Source organism: Acipenser ruthenus, chromosome 23 (genome assembly GCF_902713425.1).
Source record: "Acipenser ruthenus chromosome 23, fAciRut3.2 maternal haplotype, whole genome shotgun sequence".
Lineage (NCBI taxonomy): Eukaryota > Metazoa > Chordata > Actinopteri > Acipenseriformes > Acipenseridae > Acipenser > Acipenser ruthenus.
In genome coordinates this window covers 17,791,930-17,808,693 of record NC_081211.1, presented here as the reverse complement: position 1 = coordinate 17,808,693, position 16,764 = coordinate 17,791,930, and the positions used below count along the sequence as shown (strand labels likewise).

The 16,764-nt window shown below is 39.7% G+C and overlaps 1 long non-coding RNA gene across 1 annotated transcript; it reads right to left on the bottom strand.

Annotated features, from left to right (window-relative positions):
• Window positions 1–4,753: 4,753 nt before the first annotated feature.
• On the bottom strand, window positions 4,754–7,282 carry LOC131699614 (uncharacterized). The gene is made up of 2 exons (XR_009308216.1): window positions 7,107–7,282; window positions 4,754–5,769 (listed from the first exon to the last, which is right to left on the bottom strand). It is a non-coding gene; the product is annotated as an uncharacterized LOC131699614 (long non-coding RNA).
• Window positions 7,283–16,764: the final 9,482 nt, after the last annotated feature.

Below are 16,764 nucleotides of genomic sequence, written 5' to 3'. Positions count from 1 at the left end.
CAAAGGCCGTTCTGTTATTCTTAAACACACCAAGGCGATTGACTCCCCACTTCCATTGCACCTCAGCACTGCTGTTCAAGGTCGTATTGAAGTGCAGATACACAGACTCCCCCAGGGCTCCATATACAGGCACATTTATATTTTCTGCAGTAACTGAAACAAAAAAGATATTAGAAGTAAAGTTAAGAGTTTTTGTTGTGGTATAACGTGATGTGCCAAAGCCACATAGCCCTGAAAGCAGCACTTTTTAAAATAACATTATTACAGAAAATTCCCAATTGTTATACTTTTTTTTTTTTTTCAAAAAAAACAAAAACACAAATGGATTCTTAAACAATTATGAAATAACTTCGGATGACTTACAAACCCCTAAATGAAATATCTGTGTTGTTTATTTCTGTTTTGGTAACTTTATTGACTACATTTTTTTTTTTTTTCTTTAAGAACCATGTTAATGTGATCTGGAGTAAAATTCTTTGAGAAACTAAACCCCCATCTTTAGAAAGTTACCAGGTTGTGTCTGAATGAATATCAGCACAGAATGGCAGCCGTTGTAAACAAAAGGAATGAGAAGACAGCAACTGATCAAGAAAGAAGGGATTTAAAAGATATATGTGCCAGCAGTCTTGGTTTTAATGTGTCAGTTACACAATGTGAAAGCAATTCGTTTTTAACACAATTCTTATTCAGCACAATGTACACCCAACTCTACTTAATAACAAAATATTCCATCAGTGGTTTCTGTTGTCATACAAAACACAAGAGAACTAGCTAAAACACAGTGTATGTGACTTATATTTAGACCTATATAGGCACTTTACTGACAGAATGAACATTTCACGATGGATCTAACAATGTATTTCTTTTTTTTTCTAGAAAAGCTGATGTCTGGCAACAGAACATTTCTAATCTTATCAGTGAGTGGTAATAACCCAACTGAACATATAACAGTACTGTTAAACTGTGAAGTTCATTGTCTGAAGTGATCTGTATTTGATTGTCTTTCCAAGGATCCGCAGCACTGATGTTGACTTGAACAGCTTTCTGCTAAAATAAATACACGTGAAGATAACTAACAGTACAATAGAAGAGACAACAAACCTTCTGTGAGCTTCAAGGTCTAACAACCAAGGAATAAAAGCATACCCTACATAGCATAACACACTCCCCCAACTGTTTTGCATTAGTTCATCTGTAATTACTCGTATGGATACATAGTAATTGGACATTAAATTACGAATTATGTGTTTTTTTTTAATTATTTATCGATTACTGATGATGTGTTTATCAAACCAACACTTGCACTGCTTGCATTTACATCCCCCTAAAACACTAACTGGATTGGAGACATTGCCTCACTTTTTTATTTCAACCTGCTTTTAAGTAAATTACTGTTAATTGTAAAACCTTTCCCAACTGCTTATAAAAACAGTCCTGAAAAATATGATTTTAATTTGTTTGATGAAGACTGTTGTTTTTAAATAATACAAAGGCAAATCTTTGAATGCTTAAAATAGGAATAAAATAGGAATACCGTGATCTCACATATGTAATTGCATATTTAACTTATTTTAGTCTGTTTCAAAACACATCAAGTAAATATTAAAAAAAATGCTTACCATAAGCAATTAAAGGAACAGCCAAGATGAGCCCAAAAGGAATGCATTCCTTAAGTTTTGCCATTGTACACCCAGTGCAGAGTTCAGACCAAAGCTTTAAATATCGCTGATGAAAATAGGTCTCCTAAACAGGAACTAAATGAATGTGACCAACATGCACATCACACTATTATTAAAAGTTTTCTTTATTTGAATGGTTGGTTTTCCTTATCAACCACCCCAAAGCCACTCTCGGTTTCCACTAAACCTAGATAAAGAGAAACAAGACACAGATCTTTTTATAACCTTACATTGGCTTGTGTCTTTCAGTAGCTTCTCAAAACATACGTCAGAGAAATCATGTTGAAACCAAGCTCAGCTTACCACCAAGCACTCAACATTATTTTATTTCCTCATCTTCCCATTTTGCAAAAACACCCCTGGTGTCTTCTACTAATTTCAGGGTATCATGTGCACATATAAATATGGTTTGAGCAAAGAAAACAGAAATGCATGAGGAAATGGAACAATGCTTTGTATTTTTATTTTTTTTTAAGTAAGAATTCCTTTTTAAATATGTTTAAATTGCACCACAGTTTCCAGGAAAATATAAAAAAAACTAAGATAATTTCCAACAAATACATTCAAGGTGGTTCAGTGTTTCCAGTCACCTTTGCAGAATCCTGTTTTGTAAGGTGAAATGAAGAACAAATGCTGCACAACGCCCTTCTGCATTGCTAGTAAATGAATAATATTTCGGGTACTACTGCACTTGAAGACAGATTGCTCATTACAATTATCTGTTGATCAGATATCTCGATAGTTTAGAGGAATTCACCCTGAATTCCTAGATCATATCCAGAACACAACGTCATAGCTTACACTTTTAAAGCTAGGCTCTGACTCCATCCTCCTTTGAATCTGGCCTGTCTTTATAATTTTGAAATAATAATAGAACATGAGATTCTTATGGTACAGTACCTAATCAGGCTGTCTGAAGTGGCTGTATTGTTTTCATTTTCCTTCCAACTCACTCATAGATTCCGCTGCTGACGCACTGAAACAGTGACTTTTTAGTTAGTTATTTCTATAAATGTAGGGGCTGGTTGTGTGTAACCAGGCCTAAAACTATCCATTAATAAAACAGCAAGCCCATTACTACATGTTACTACTCCTGAATGTGAAACACTTGCCACTGTCTGAAGCTGTGTCTGTAACTGGTGCTCTGACTGCATGTGGTGAACTTTACTCCTCTGAAGATTTCATTCTCCCTTTTTCTCATTTTCTACCAAATCGTCTCCAAGTATATCCCTGTTTGCAAATATTTAAAGAGACTTTACTGTGTGAATTTTATTCAATTTGTACTTGAAATTGTATTTTTATGGGATTTAAAAAAAATCTTGTTATGTATTTATAATTATGGTAAATTCAAAGAAAAAAAAAACTGAGATGTCGCTTTATTGGAAAATGGCACTAGTAACCCCGGAAGCTCAATAGTTTGATCTAACAGGGCCCTCTGCTGATTCAAGAAATTATTACGACCGTTTGACAGTTGCTTTAGGATCATTGATTAAGACAAATGAAATGTTACTGTATCTTTTCTTACATATCTGAACAGTATGTGCATAGATCTATAATGAACCCAGTCCATGACTACAGTTAAGAGGGGTTTTAATAAGAATGCTGAGGTGATTCTTGACCCCTTTGAATAAATGAGACAAAAAACTACAGTCAGGTAACTACAGTCTTCAGGAAACTCAGTATTTATTTATAACACGGCAACCACAGTCAAAATAAATAGTGATTCGTAAGTACTGATTTGTCTAGCTACAACCTGAGCCTTTTAGCTATAGTTTAAAAATATAATACATTTCAATAATATAACATGCAGGGTCTGCTAGCATTGAGAATTGAAACAAGCTGGGTCTGAAGTCCAGTAGATTCTTAAAGTAGGTCTGCTAAACCACAGACACTCAGCTACATGCTACCCTAGCTGTCTCTTGACACTTTCATAACAAGCGTGGGGTGTCTTCCGGTCTTGCAGCATTAAAAAAGGGTTAGCAATACTAGACTTTAATGGGCTCTCCAGAAGCCCACATGCCTCTCTGTTCTGAGATAAATCCCCCTCCTTTGCCTCAGATTGCTGAACTGTTACTATGGCAAGATGCTTTTGCCACACATGCAGTAGAATATTTAAACCCTGCAGCTGTACTTCAGAAGAACCTGTGTCACTCTGCCAAAGAGCCAGGCTTGTTGGCATATGAGGTTTTCACCTCCTCTCACTGGCAGTGCTCAGAAGCTGGATGGGCAGTTACACGCATATGAGGTTTTCACCTCCTCTCACTGGCAGTGCTCAGAAGCTGTACGGGCAGTTACACACATATGAGGTTTTAACCTCTTCTCATTGGCAGTGCTCAGAAGCTGTATGGGCAGTTACATTGCCCCTCTTGCATTTTTTGATGTCAGACGGAGAAATAACTGCACTGTGCATTCAAAGTGGTACCAATCACTAACAGAACCCCATTTTGTAGGGGAAATTAAGAACAAATGCACCATTCAAAAGCTATTATGTGATCTATATTATTTAATAGATTAATGCAGCTATAGTATTGAACATGCTGCTTGATTTCTATTACAAGAGAGTAGATGTTAAAACTTCATGCTGATTTGAACCCGGCTCTCGCCAAGATAAGCACCAACTAAGACGTAGCTTTACAGTAAACTAATGTGATCCATCTGTGTCTCCATCTATTTGCGTTTCCTTCCATATGATGATGTAGATATCCTTCTGTCTGGTGTTGATGGCTGAAGTGTAATGCTGGCTCCAGGGATCAGCTTATTTGTCTCCCTGGCGCATCAGCACACACAACGGCTGCGATGCTGGCTCCAGGGATCAACCACAGTGCGGTCTCCCCAGCGCATCACCATGACAGCCGTCTGGATTGAGCGAAGTAGGGTACATCTCTGGGGTCTTCAAGTGGGCACCTTCCATCCTCTGGGTTTTGTCTACTAGCCCATGACACCTCAAGAGGGCTCGACGGTGATTCTGGCGTCCCAGAATCACAGCATATACAGTGGCAAGAAGTATTTTACCAAATGCCAGTGAGCCTGAAAAATGGTTTACTGAGGAATGATTACAGATTAATTATAACTGATTACAGATTACAAAGGCATCTTTTAATTGTGGTACACAAACAATACAAATGTATAATTATTTGCAATAATACAGTAAGGGGAAATACAGAGATACAGCAGTCAACAGTAATCACACATTCATTAACAATGGGCAGTAAAAAAGCAAAATAAACTTTATAAAACATTAAGTAGATGTTTAACTTACATTGAACTCACATGCACTGAAAACAATACAATAATACTTAAACAATTTATAGCATCAATATAAAAAGCCAATGCTATTGAAAAAATCAGCTTAACCACTCTGATCACATGTGGAAGTGGTTTTAGATTAAATTCATAGCTTACAATACTATTTACAATAATTACAATAGCTTTCTTAGATTTCAGCAATAATATATTCTAAATTGATTGCTGTCCAACTTATGAACTTACTAGAAAATACAGAAATGATATTGTCCTCAGGAACTCCTATCAACAACAAAAAAAAAGGTTGTTTGTTTTTAGAACGATGCACAGCATGACATCCAAGATAAGGGCCTGGAATGTTGAAAAATCCTTAAAGGTGATTGGTTGATTTCTCATGCATAATTTATAATGCATAACACAGGCAATGTAATTCCTACAGGGTGAGTTGCAGCTCATTATTGTATGTTATTTCTATTATCATTATTTGTATTGTTTTATTTGATGTAGGTATTAAAGTGTGTTGTGTTGCAAGAACGAAAGTAAATGGTTATTACTACCAGCTATGTGGTTTGGTCTGCTGAGTTATAGTTTTATAGTTGTCTATATAAAAAAATAATAATAATTATATATATATATATATAAATAAGAGAAACCAACTGCAAAGGTAAAGGCTAATTTTGAAAGAAGAATACAGCTATTGTAATGGTATTATGTGAGCAAGAAACACCTCATCTCTTCCTGAATTGTAAGCTCAGTCCCGAATGACAAAAACGTGCATGTGTTCAGATTTGCTCCTCGATGAAACGTTCATTCTCCTTTTTTCTCATTTTCATCTCCAAGTAAGTCCCTGTTTGAAAATACACATTTTCCATATTTTAAAACCAATACCAATATCGCTGAATCCTGTGATACCCATAAGGAATAGTTATCTCTGGCAACTGACATCTGTGTATCTAGCTAGAGAACTGCTTATTCAAAAATGATAGCATTTTATATAAAGACTGTGAGCTATATATGTGGTAATACATGGAGACTGCAGTGCATTTGTCTGTACATCTCCCTTACCGTTGTACATATATCTAGAAAACTGCTTCTGAAATTGAGAGGAAAGGATCCGGGCTTGTATGGAAGCGCTTGTATGGAAGCACATGTCTGTCCTCCCATCCATATCTATCTATCTATCTATCTATCTATCTATCTACAGTATCTATCTATACAGCTGTGCAAAAGTCTTAGACATGTTGCATTGTTCTACTCTGATGCATTATGAGCATCAACAATTTACTCAAAGCCTCCACTAGTGTTTTCTACTATTATAACAACCTTGACTTGCACAAAGAAGGAAAAACATTGAGTGAAATAGCTCGCATCACTCGATTTTCAAGGTGTGGTATCCGAACCATAATTAAGAAACATCATCTGTAATTGACAAACAAAGGACTTAAGACCCAAAAAGCCGTCTAACAAGGATGAGCAATACTTGAAGATAATAGCCTTAAGGAATAGAAAGAAGACAAGCGTTGAATTGACAACAGAACTGGCACAGGTGTCGTTGTCCATCCATCAACAGTCCAAAGCACCTTTGACCATTGTTCCATGGTCCAATTTCTGTGTTCTTGTGCATATTTTAGCCTTTTAGTCTTGTTCCCCTTTCTTAACAGAGGTATTCTTACTGCAACACATCCTTTAAGTCCTGATTGCAAGAGCGACCTTCATACTGTTGATTTGATGGATAACAACACCTTTGCCTTCTGCCAGTTCTGTTGTCAATTCAATACTTGTCTTGTTTCTATTCCTTAAGGATATCATCTTCAAGTATTGCTCATCCTTGTTAGACAGCTTTTTGGGTCTTCCAGTCCTGGGTTTGTCAATTACAGATGCTGTTTCTCTTATATATATATATATATATTTTTAGCTCAAAGAGCCAGCTGCCCAACGTTTCGATATGTTGTACATATCTTTCTCAAGGGAGCCTGTGTTTGAATCCAAACATTGGAGGTATTTATAGGTTTTATATATATATATATATATATATATATATATATATATATATATATATATATATATATATATATATATATGTACTGACAGCTCTATTGTGTTTAAGTAATGATGGGGGGTATGGTACTCAAAAATTATGAAATACATTGTAATAGAATAAAGTATTGTAAAGTTATTCCTCACTCTGTTTTCCTTTACTATTTGATTTCCAGGAATTGCAGTGAAGAATTATAGGGAAGATGGTGAGGATCACAAAGGCAAGGAAACCATAAAGTAATCTCACTTGAATCGCTTTATCCTCCCCTAAAAAACAGAGCGAGAGAGAGAAAACCACACAAAGGCAAAGTTATAGAAAAATGAAAAATAAATCATCACTCATAAAATAGTTATTGTTAAAATGTACAGCACAATTTGTAATAATATTTTGAAAGTACAAAAAAGCATTGGTAAAACTGAATGTAATACAATTGTAAAAACATTCAGCCAGTTTATATAACACAGTGGGATGACAAGCCTTTGTCTTGGTATAGTCTGCGATGAATAGATTTTTTGTTTAACCCTCTATTGCACAAACTATGAATTGGTATTTTGACTTCATTGTACCCAATAATTCATTTTATACCTAAATATTACATATTTGACCTTTGACCTTTTTTTAGGATGAGTGTCATTTATACATGACAATGTGCAACTACAGTTAATAATTTTATTAAAAGAATAATTCCAACACAAGAATGAAATGATGCAATATTAGTTTGATACATGGAAAATGTATTCCATAATTCATAAATGCAAATGCAAATACATTCCATCAAAGGTATGTATTTGTTTTATTCTTTCCACAGATTATTTCGTCCCATTTCAAACACAAATAGAAGTATTAAAACTTACACAATTTCATTAGTTTTGTGTTCCATTTAATTGGATGTTATTTTTTATTAAGTTTTATTTGTTTTCACAAAATAGGTCTTATCCATAACTTGAAACAATGACACTTATGAATTCAAGACTATTTTGTCTATAGATGTAAAACCGGGGTGTCCAATCACAGTCCTGGAGGGCCATTCCACTCCAGGGTTAACAGGTCAAATGCTATAATTAAATGATATAATTGGGTCGTCTTCAGCTGCTATCTGGATAGAATTATCATTGAAGTGAAGATATGCATTTATTAGTTCCCACCTCTTCAAAGACAAGACATCAGCAATTTGAGGGATTCTACATTCTGGCTTCCAGAACATGCAAGTTCTAGGGAGTCCAAAAGTGGACATGTAAAAAGTAGCTCCAATAAATTGCTCTTTCATTGTGCACTGCAAATGTGAGTTGATTTTCTTTTGAAGGGCATACAAGTTTGACTGTTCAACAATGTTTTGTATGTCGTCTGTTGTGAGCATATGTCTGAAATACAAATTAGGAGAATGCACTTCATCTACCTGAGGAAGTTTACATTTCCAAAGGGGAGCTGGGTAATGAGTGCAGACACTGTATCTCCAAAAAGGCTTGTTATTAGCCACATAGAATGATGATGGTAGTGACTCTTCATCATCATTTTCAACTAGGCTCTCTTCACTGCTTTTCTCTTTGCCATTATTTGACTGTTCAAACAGAACATAGGAATCTTCTATTCTTTCCTCATCTGAAATACCATCACTAGCATCACTGCTATCACTATTTTCAGGGACTGCTGTAGGTAATCTGCCTGCCATAAAAACCTTTGGCATGCACCTATAAAAGAGATGATCACAATGTGTATAAAATCAGTGATAGTGTTCATGATATTCACTGAATTTGCATAATGTCATTTATAAAGGACTGTCACAAAGACGACCGGAGTGGGTGGCGTCAGACCAGAAGCAGGAAATAAACAGACAGAGATGTGGAGTTTGGTGAAGCTGAGCGAATGCTTTCGCTCAGCATTTAATAAACAGAACAGAAAATAAAAGGTTTGAACAGACAAAAACACTGGACACGGCACTTGCGCCAAAATAAACAGACAAACAAAACGTACTAAACACTTAACAAACGGTGCACGGAGAGACAAACAAACACGGTGAGTACAAACACTTATAGATTATTATTTTCCTTTACTTTACATTCTCCTTCTCTCTCACCCGTTCTCCACTCTCGAACACCCAACCCTGAGTGAAAGAAGTGTGCATCTATATATACTGTTGTGCTGGGATTCAATTACTAATTAATTATTCACTTGAATCCCAGCACGTGCAACCCCGTGCTCACATATTACATTTAACCAGCACGTGAAGTGATCTGTGCCCTCCTCGTGCCTAAATACAAATCTACATTTTTAAATACACGTGAAACACAGACCCGTTTATATCCCGTGTACCAATGAATATACACCAACATTAACACACGCACGCATACAACACATAATATGCACACAGGGGCGGGGCAAATTGCCACACATACCCCCCCCTGTGCAAAGCACACATGGCCTCAACGGCCACCTCCCCCCTTAAAAACCCAGCAGTCCAGGACAAAGTCTCGGGCTGGGAAGGGAGGCTTCAGTGGGCCCATGGCTGGCCATGCTGTCAGCACCCCTGCCGGTAGTGGCACGGCTGACAGCATGCTGGTCCACTCCTGCAGCGAAATTGCTGCGGGGGATGCTGGTCTCCTGACCTCTCCCCCTGTCTTTGTAGCCGGTAGCTCCCTTTGGTGGGGCTCCGACCACAGTACTTCCAGCAGCAAAGAAGCTGCAGTGGGAGCAGGTCTCCTGACCTCCCCCACGATCTCCGGCAACGAAACTGCTGCAGTGGGAGCAGGTCTCCGGACCTCCCCCACGATCTCCGGCAGCGAAACTGCTGCTGGGGTTGGTGGTCTCCAGACCTCCTCCCCCTTCTTCGTGGCCGACAGCTCCCCTTTCTGGGGCTCCGGCCACCGTACTCCCTGTGGTGGAGGTACGGGAAGCAGAGACAGCTCCTGCTGTTCTGCTTCTGGCAGTGGCGGAGGCAGAGGCAGCTCCTGCTCCTCTGCTCCTGGAAGTGGCAGAGGCAGCTCCTGCTCCTCTGCTCCTAGTGGAGGAAGCGGTGGAGGTGGCGGAGGCAGAGGCAGCTCCTGCTGCTCTGCTCCTTGCGGTGGTGGTGGCGGAGGCAGAGGCAGCTCCTGCTCCTCTGCTCCTGGCGGTGGTGGAGGCAGAGGCAGCTCCTGCTCCTCTGCTCCTAGTGGAGGAAGCGGTGGAGGTGGCAGAGGCAGAGGCAGCTCCTGCTGCTCTGCTCCTTGCGGTGGAGGCAGAGGCCATGGGGCTGATGCTGGCCACTCAGAGGGAGGCTGTGGCGGTGCTGGCTCCCTCTGCTGTGGCGGCTGGGCTGGTGTGCGCCGTGCTCTCTTCAGCAGCATAAATAGAGGCTGCTGGGGGACACCAGCATCCTGCCCTTCTCCCCCCCAGAAAAATTCAGGGGGTTGAGCCTGTAATTCCTCCCCTTCTGGCTCTTGGGACGGCAGCGATGGGGACAGCAGGCATTGTTCTTCTGCTGGTGGAGATGGAACCAGCACGTATTCTCCCTCTGCTGGCAGCTTGGGTCCTAGGGCTGTGGAAGCCCCGACTTCCCTCTCTTCGGGCTGTGGACGCACCGACTCCTCCCTTTTGGGCTGTGGACGCCCCGACTCCTCCCTGTTGGGCTGTGGATGCACCGACTCCTCCCTTTTGGGCTGTGGACGCACCGACTCCTCCCTTTTGGGCTGTGGATGCACCGACTCCTCCCTTTTGGGCTGTGGACGCACCGACTCCCCCCTCTTGGGCTGTGGACGTTCGGGCTCCCCCCACTCAGGCGTAGGACGTTCGGGCTCCTCCCACTCAGGCGTAGGACGTTCGGGCTCCTCCCACTCAGGCGTAGGACGTTCGGGCTCCTCCCGCTTGGGCTGTGGACGCTCAGACTCCTCCCGCTTGGGCTGTGGATGCTCAGGCTCCTCCCGCTTGGGCTGTGGACGCTCAGGCTCCTCCCGCTTGGGCTGTGGAGGCAAAACCAGCAGGCATTCTTCCTCTGCTGGTGGAGACGGGGACAGCAGGCATTCTTCCTCTGCTGGTGGACCTGCTACCTGGGCTGCTGTTCCACTTATAACTGCCTCCAGGTAGCTGAGGACCAACCCCACACCTTCCTCCCAGGTGCTTACGGTCTGTTCCCTCTCATACGCCTCCCATCGCTCTCTGTCCATAAACCGCAGGAACCGGGCGGCTACTGGTATTGACTGGGCCTCCAGCCCAGCATTCTCCAGGATCCAGTCCCGCACTTTGATGGCGTCTTCTGCCATTTTTTTTTTTTTTTTTTTTCTCTTTTTTTTTAATCCAAAAATGCTGTTCCTGCTCTGGCCTGAGTCCTGGAGGCGCTGTAGATCCCACGCAGGACACCACGTGTCACAAAGACGGCCGGAGTGGGTGGCGTCAGACCAGAAGCAGGAAATAAACAGACAGAGATGTGGAGTTTGGTGAAGCTGAGCGAATGCTTTCGCTCAGCATTTAATAAACAGAACAGAAAATAAAAGGTTTGAACAGACAAAAACACTGGACACGGCACTTGTGCCAAAATAAACAGACAAACAAAACATACTAAACACTTAACAAACGGTGCACGGAGAGACAAACAAACACGGTGAGTACAAACACTTATAGATTATTATTTTCCTTTACTTTACGTTCTCCTTCTCTCTCACCCGTTCTCCACTCTCGAACACCCAACCCTGAGTGAAAGAAGTGTGCATCTATATATACTGTTGTGCTGGGATTCAATTACTAATTAATTATTCACTTGAATCCCAGCACGTGAATTAATTCTGTGCAACCCCGTGCTCACATATTACATTTAACCAGCACGTGAAGTGATCTGTGTCCTCCTCGTGCCTAAATACAAATCTACATTTTTAAATACACGTGAAACACAGACCCGTTTATATCCCGTGTACCAATGAATATACACCAACATTAACACACGCACGCATACAACACATAATATGCACACAGGGGCGGGGCACATTGCCACAAGGACATACAGTTATCTTATGTTTTTAAATATAATTTGTCTTCAAATTATCCCTAAAATGCATTCTACTCTGGCACAACACTTAAAAAAAAAAAAAACTGAAAATATTTTTCGCATTTTGCTTATATAATGTTTTACACACAGAAATGAACTTAGCATGTGGCTGTTATGCCATGTGCTTCAACAGGTGGCAGAGATTATGTTTGATTCACTCTGGTTTGTGCTGACTTGGTTTGTAGCAATGCAGACAAGATTACCAGAGACATGCTTCTTCAATATTACAACATGTTCTTCAACATTAAAGTAAGCAAATCTGGTATTCAGCGGCACTCCACTTGATTAAATGAAGCATTATCCCCTTTATCCACTGTGCAGACCAGCAGCACCTCCCCATGGGACAGACAGGTGGAGTGTACCACAGGCTGGGAGGCAGCCTCTGAAAGAGAGTGGCCTGTTTATGTATACATTTGAAAAAGAGGGGCTTTTCAGTTAGGATTTACATCATGTTAAAACACCTCAAATCCACCTCCAACCCCACACAGTGCACATTTAAACTGTTTACTGCAAAAGGTTTTGCATTCCCAATTGTCACTGTTTTACTTTTGTTTTAACCACCTTTTCACACAATTATCCTTAATGTAACCAGGCTACATACAGTATTAATGAAGTTAAGATCCATGTGGTATATAATATAATTCAAATCGCAGCTCCTGTTTATATTTAAAAACATCAGGGAAATAATCTATCTGCTTTTGTTCTGTGTGTTCTACTCATTTACTATACAGCACTTAAAGTTAAAACAATAGACGATAATATATCGACCATGTACTCTTTGATAAATGTTGAAGGAACTGAAAAGAAAAAAATTCAGAAAGGAATAAAATATTTAAACAGTAAAACAAAGCATGAAAGCTATGGATTGCCTCTCCCTATTTTCACTCCTGAGGTAATATCAGGTTGAGTGACCAGCCGATATCCAAACCATTCAGGGAGTCAGTACATGTACATGGCATTATGATATTAGAAGTAAAGTTAAGAATTTCTGTTGTGGTACAATGTGATATGCCAAACCCCCATAGCCCTGTACGCAGCACTTTTTAAAATAAGATTATTACAGAAAATTCCCAATTGTTATACTAATTTGTTATGTTATACTTTTTCTAAATGGATTCTTAAACAATTATGAAATAACTTCAGACGACCTACAAACCCCTAAATGAAATGCCTGGGTTGTTTATTTCTGTTTTGGTAACTTTATTGAATGCATTTTTTTCCTTTCTGAAAGAACCATGTTAATGTGATCTGGAGTAAAATTCTTTGAGAAACTAAACCCCCATCTTTAGAAAGTTACGGTCTGTCTCCCTCATCTTTCCCTGTTTCCTAGCCTGCTTGCCAGCTGCCTGTGTCTGTGGATGCCTGCTACAGTCAAAGACAGTGAAATGAGCCCTGAAACCCAAGCACACCGAAGGTGTCTTGCACAGGACCGTATTTGTGTTCTCAAGAGCCGTGGTTCTGACCACAGTCGAGTTTGGTCAGGAACAGAGCGTTTTCAAATCTTTGATTCTGACCTCGCCAGAGCCAGAACTGAAGGCAAGTTGTAACCAGAGAGCTATGACTTAAAAATTGTGACTTTAATCTGCAACGGTTAATTAGCACATCAATGTAAAGGAAATTAACAAATAAATAATAATAATAATAATAATAATAATAATAATAATAATAATAATGTTGAAAGGGGGTGGTTTAATATCAGCCAAATGCAGGACTATCCCTTTAAGGCTAAGAGGGCGAGGAGCCCTGTAAAATGTATTTATTTTTAGAACGGGGTTTCCTCCTCTGTCTCTGTGTTATTTTGTATTTCTTTTGTTGTATTCTTGTTATGATTTATTTATGTATGGGACGGCGAAGCGCCGTGTGTTTTGTTATTGTTTCTGTATTTAGTTATTGTATTTAAATGACGGCGAGAGCCGTGCGCTGTAGGTTTTTTGTTTTGTTTTATTTAAAATGTGGTCTGGCAGAGGTGAGATTGGTGCTCGTCCTCTGCCAGAAATAACTTAAAAACCTTGTGCAGGCAGTGGCCATCTCCCCAATTAATTAGGTGATTAATTTGTTGCTAATCGGGAGATGGTCACCTGCATAAAAGCCTGCAGCTCACTGCACTCAGTGGTGGGTTTGTTAGGCGAAACTAAAATTAAACTAAAAACTAAAATTAAATCTATAGGGTCAGGGAAGGCGTTTTGCTCAGCCTGACCTGGGTTTTGTTTATTTTGCGTTTGTGATTTTGTTTTGTTTAACCTTTTTATTTCACTGTGTGAGCAAGTCTTTTTGTTAAAACCTTTTATTTTTGTATTTAAATAAAATGGCGCCGCCATGTCTTTATTTTGAACTGCAGTACTGGTGTCAGTTTTGTTTCCTTCCTGCTTCTGGCCTGACGTCACGACTCAGCCACCCTGTCACAGGCCCCTTACGCTGAAACGTGTTAATACGCCGGAGCACTGTTTGTTGTTTTTGTTTTTTTGTGTGTTGCAGATGAGTAAGAGCCAGGGAGCTGCAGCCAGGGAGCCAGCACAAACCCCAGAGCACCGCTCTCACCGCACAGCACCAACATCCCCGTTTGCAGAGCACATTTCCGTGCACCATTGGGATTATTAAGAACTGTTTGTTTTTGTTTGGGACTGAAAACCCGCCGTATACTCCTCGATATCACCTCTTGACTTACCTATACATTGATTTTAATGTCTTAATAATTGTTGATGTGTCTGATATAGAAATTACAAGGCAGCTCTATATAAAGCAAGACAAATAACATGTTTTATTTCCTACCTCAGCAGTTGGGTATCACAGAGTCGCTCTGGTTTGTGCTGACTTGGTTTGTAGCAATGCAGACAAGATTACCTGAGACATGCTTCTTCAATATTACAACATGTTCTTCAACACTAAATCACACAAGGTTGCCACTCGGCGGCACTAGAGCGATTAGAGCTTGAAATGTTGAAACATAAAATAAAGAAGTGGACACAGTATTAAAAATGAAACTGATGATAAGGTGTTGTGGTGAATAAGTTCATTTCTGCTAAACTGTCTGCTCTACAGTATGAAAAGCAAATTCTAAAGTCACTTTAAATACAAGGAGAAAAAACAATTGTATGAATACACAAGGCAAACTAATGCTGATATATTTACCTATACATTACCAGAACAACATGAGAAAGATACCAGGAAAGAAGAGTATACCCAGTCCCCTGTGACTTCAGTATGTGAGTTTGTACTGGATACAAGGAGAGGCAGATTTAAACATTAAATCATTTCTTACCTGAGCAGTTTGACTTCACAGAATCACTCTTCTCTTCATTGATTTGGTTTTTAGCAATGCAGACAAGATCTTCAGTGACATTTTTCTTCAATGTTACAATGTGTTCTTTATCACTGAAATAAGCAAGGCTGGGATTCAGCGGCACTCCATCTAAACTCCAGTTAAATGAAGCATTATCTCCTTTATCCACTGTGCAGACCAGCAGCACCTCCCCATGGGACAGACATGTGGAGTGTACCACAGGCTTAGAGACAGGCTCTGAAAGAGAGTGGCCTGTTTATGTATACATTTCTTTTAATGGTTTTGTATCTCAAAAGTAGGCACACTGTGCTTGAGTCTTAAAAAATAACACGGTCCTAAAATGTCTACTACCTATACACTGTTTTTAATTTCTTAATAATTGTTGATGTGTCTGATATAGAAACAACAAGGCAGCTCTATATAAAGCAAGGCAAGACAAATAACATGTTTATTTTTCCTACCTGAGCAGTTTGATATCACAGAGTCTCTCTGGTTTGTGCTGACTTGGTTTGTAGCAATGCAGACAAGATTACCAGAGACATGCTTCTTCAATATTACAACATATTCTTCATCACTAAAGTAAGCAAGGCTGGGATTCAGCGGCACTCCATCTAAACTCCAGTTAAATGAAACATTATCTCCTTTATCCACTGTGCATACCAGCAGCACCTCCCAATGGGACAGACAGGTGGAGTGTACCACAGGCTGGGAGACAGCCTCTGAAAAAGAGGGGCTTTTCAGTTAGAACACCTCAAACCCACTTCCACCCCAATACAGGGAAAATGCATTTGGCATCAGTGGTGTCGGGTGCCACATTTAAATTGTTTAATTAAACAGGTTTGCATTCCCATTTGTCACCTTTTACCTTTGTTTTAACCACCCTTATTATCCTTGATGTAACCAGGCTACATACAGTATTAATGAAGTTAAGATCCATGTAGTATACAATATAATTCCAATAGCAGCTCTTGTTCACATTTAAACAAATCAGGAAATGAATCGATCTACTTTTGAATCTATCTGCTTTCTAGGCATCTACTATATGGCACTTCATGTTAAAATAATAGATGATTATCAACCCTGTACTTTTTGATAAATGTTGAAGGACGTGTAGGAATATAAAGATTTGAACAGTACAACAAAGCCTGAAAGCTATGGATTGCCTCTCCCTATTTTCACTGCTGAGGTAATTTCAGGTTGAATGACAAGCCGATATCAAATCCATTCAGGAGTCAGTACATTATGATTCCTCAGTAACTCGATCACATGCAATCAGATCTGGAAATCCTAATGCAGCATTTACATTGAAGAATGTGGTTGGTGATGTGCTGAATTTGTATAGAAAGGTACTTACATGTATTTATATCTAAACCCCCCCACCCCACACACACACACACACCTTTTTTTAAACATACAATAATATACAGTACCTTCACCCGTACATATTGTCTTTTTTTCTTGAATAAATGAGTTCGTTTACTTACCTCTAATCTTTCTTTTTTTGTATGCACCC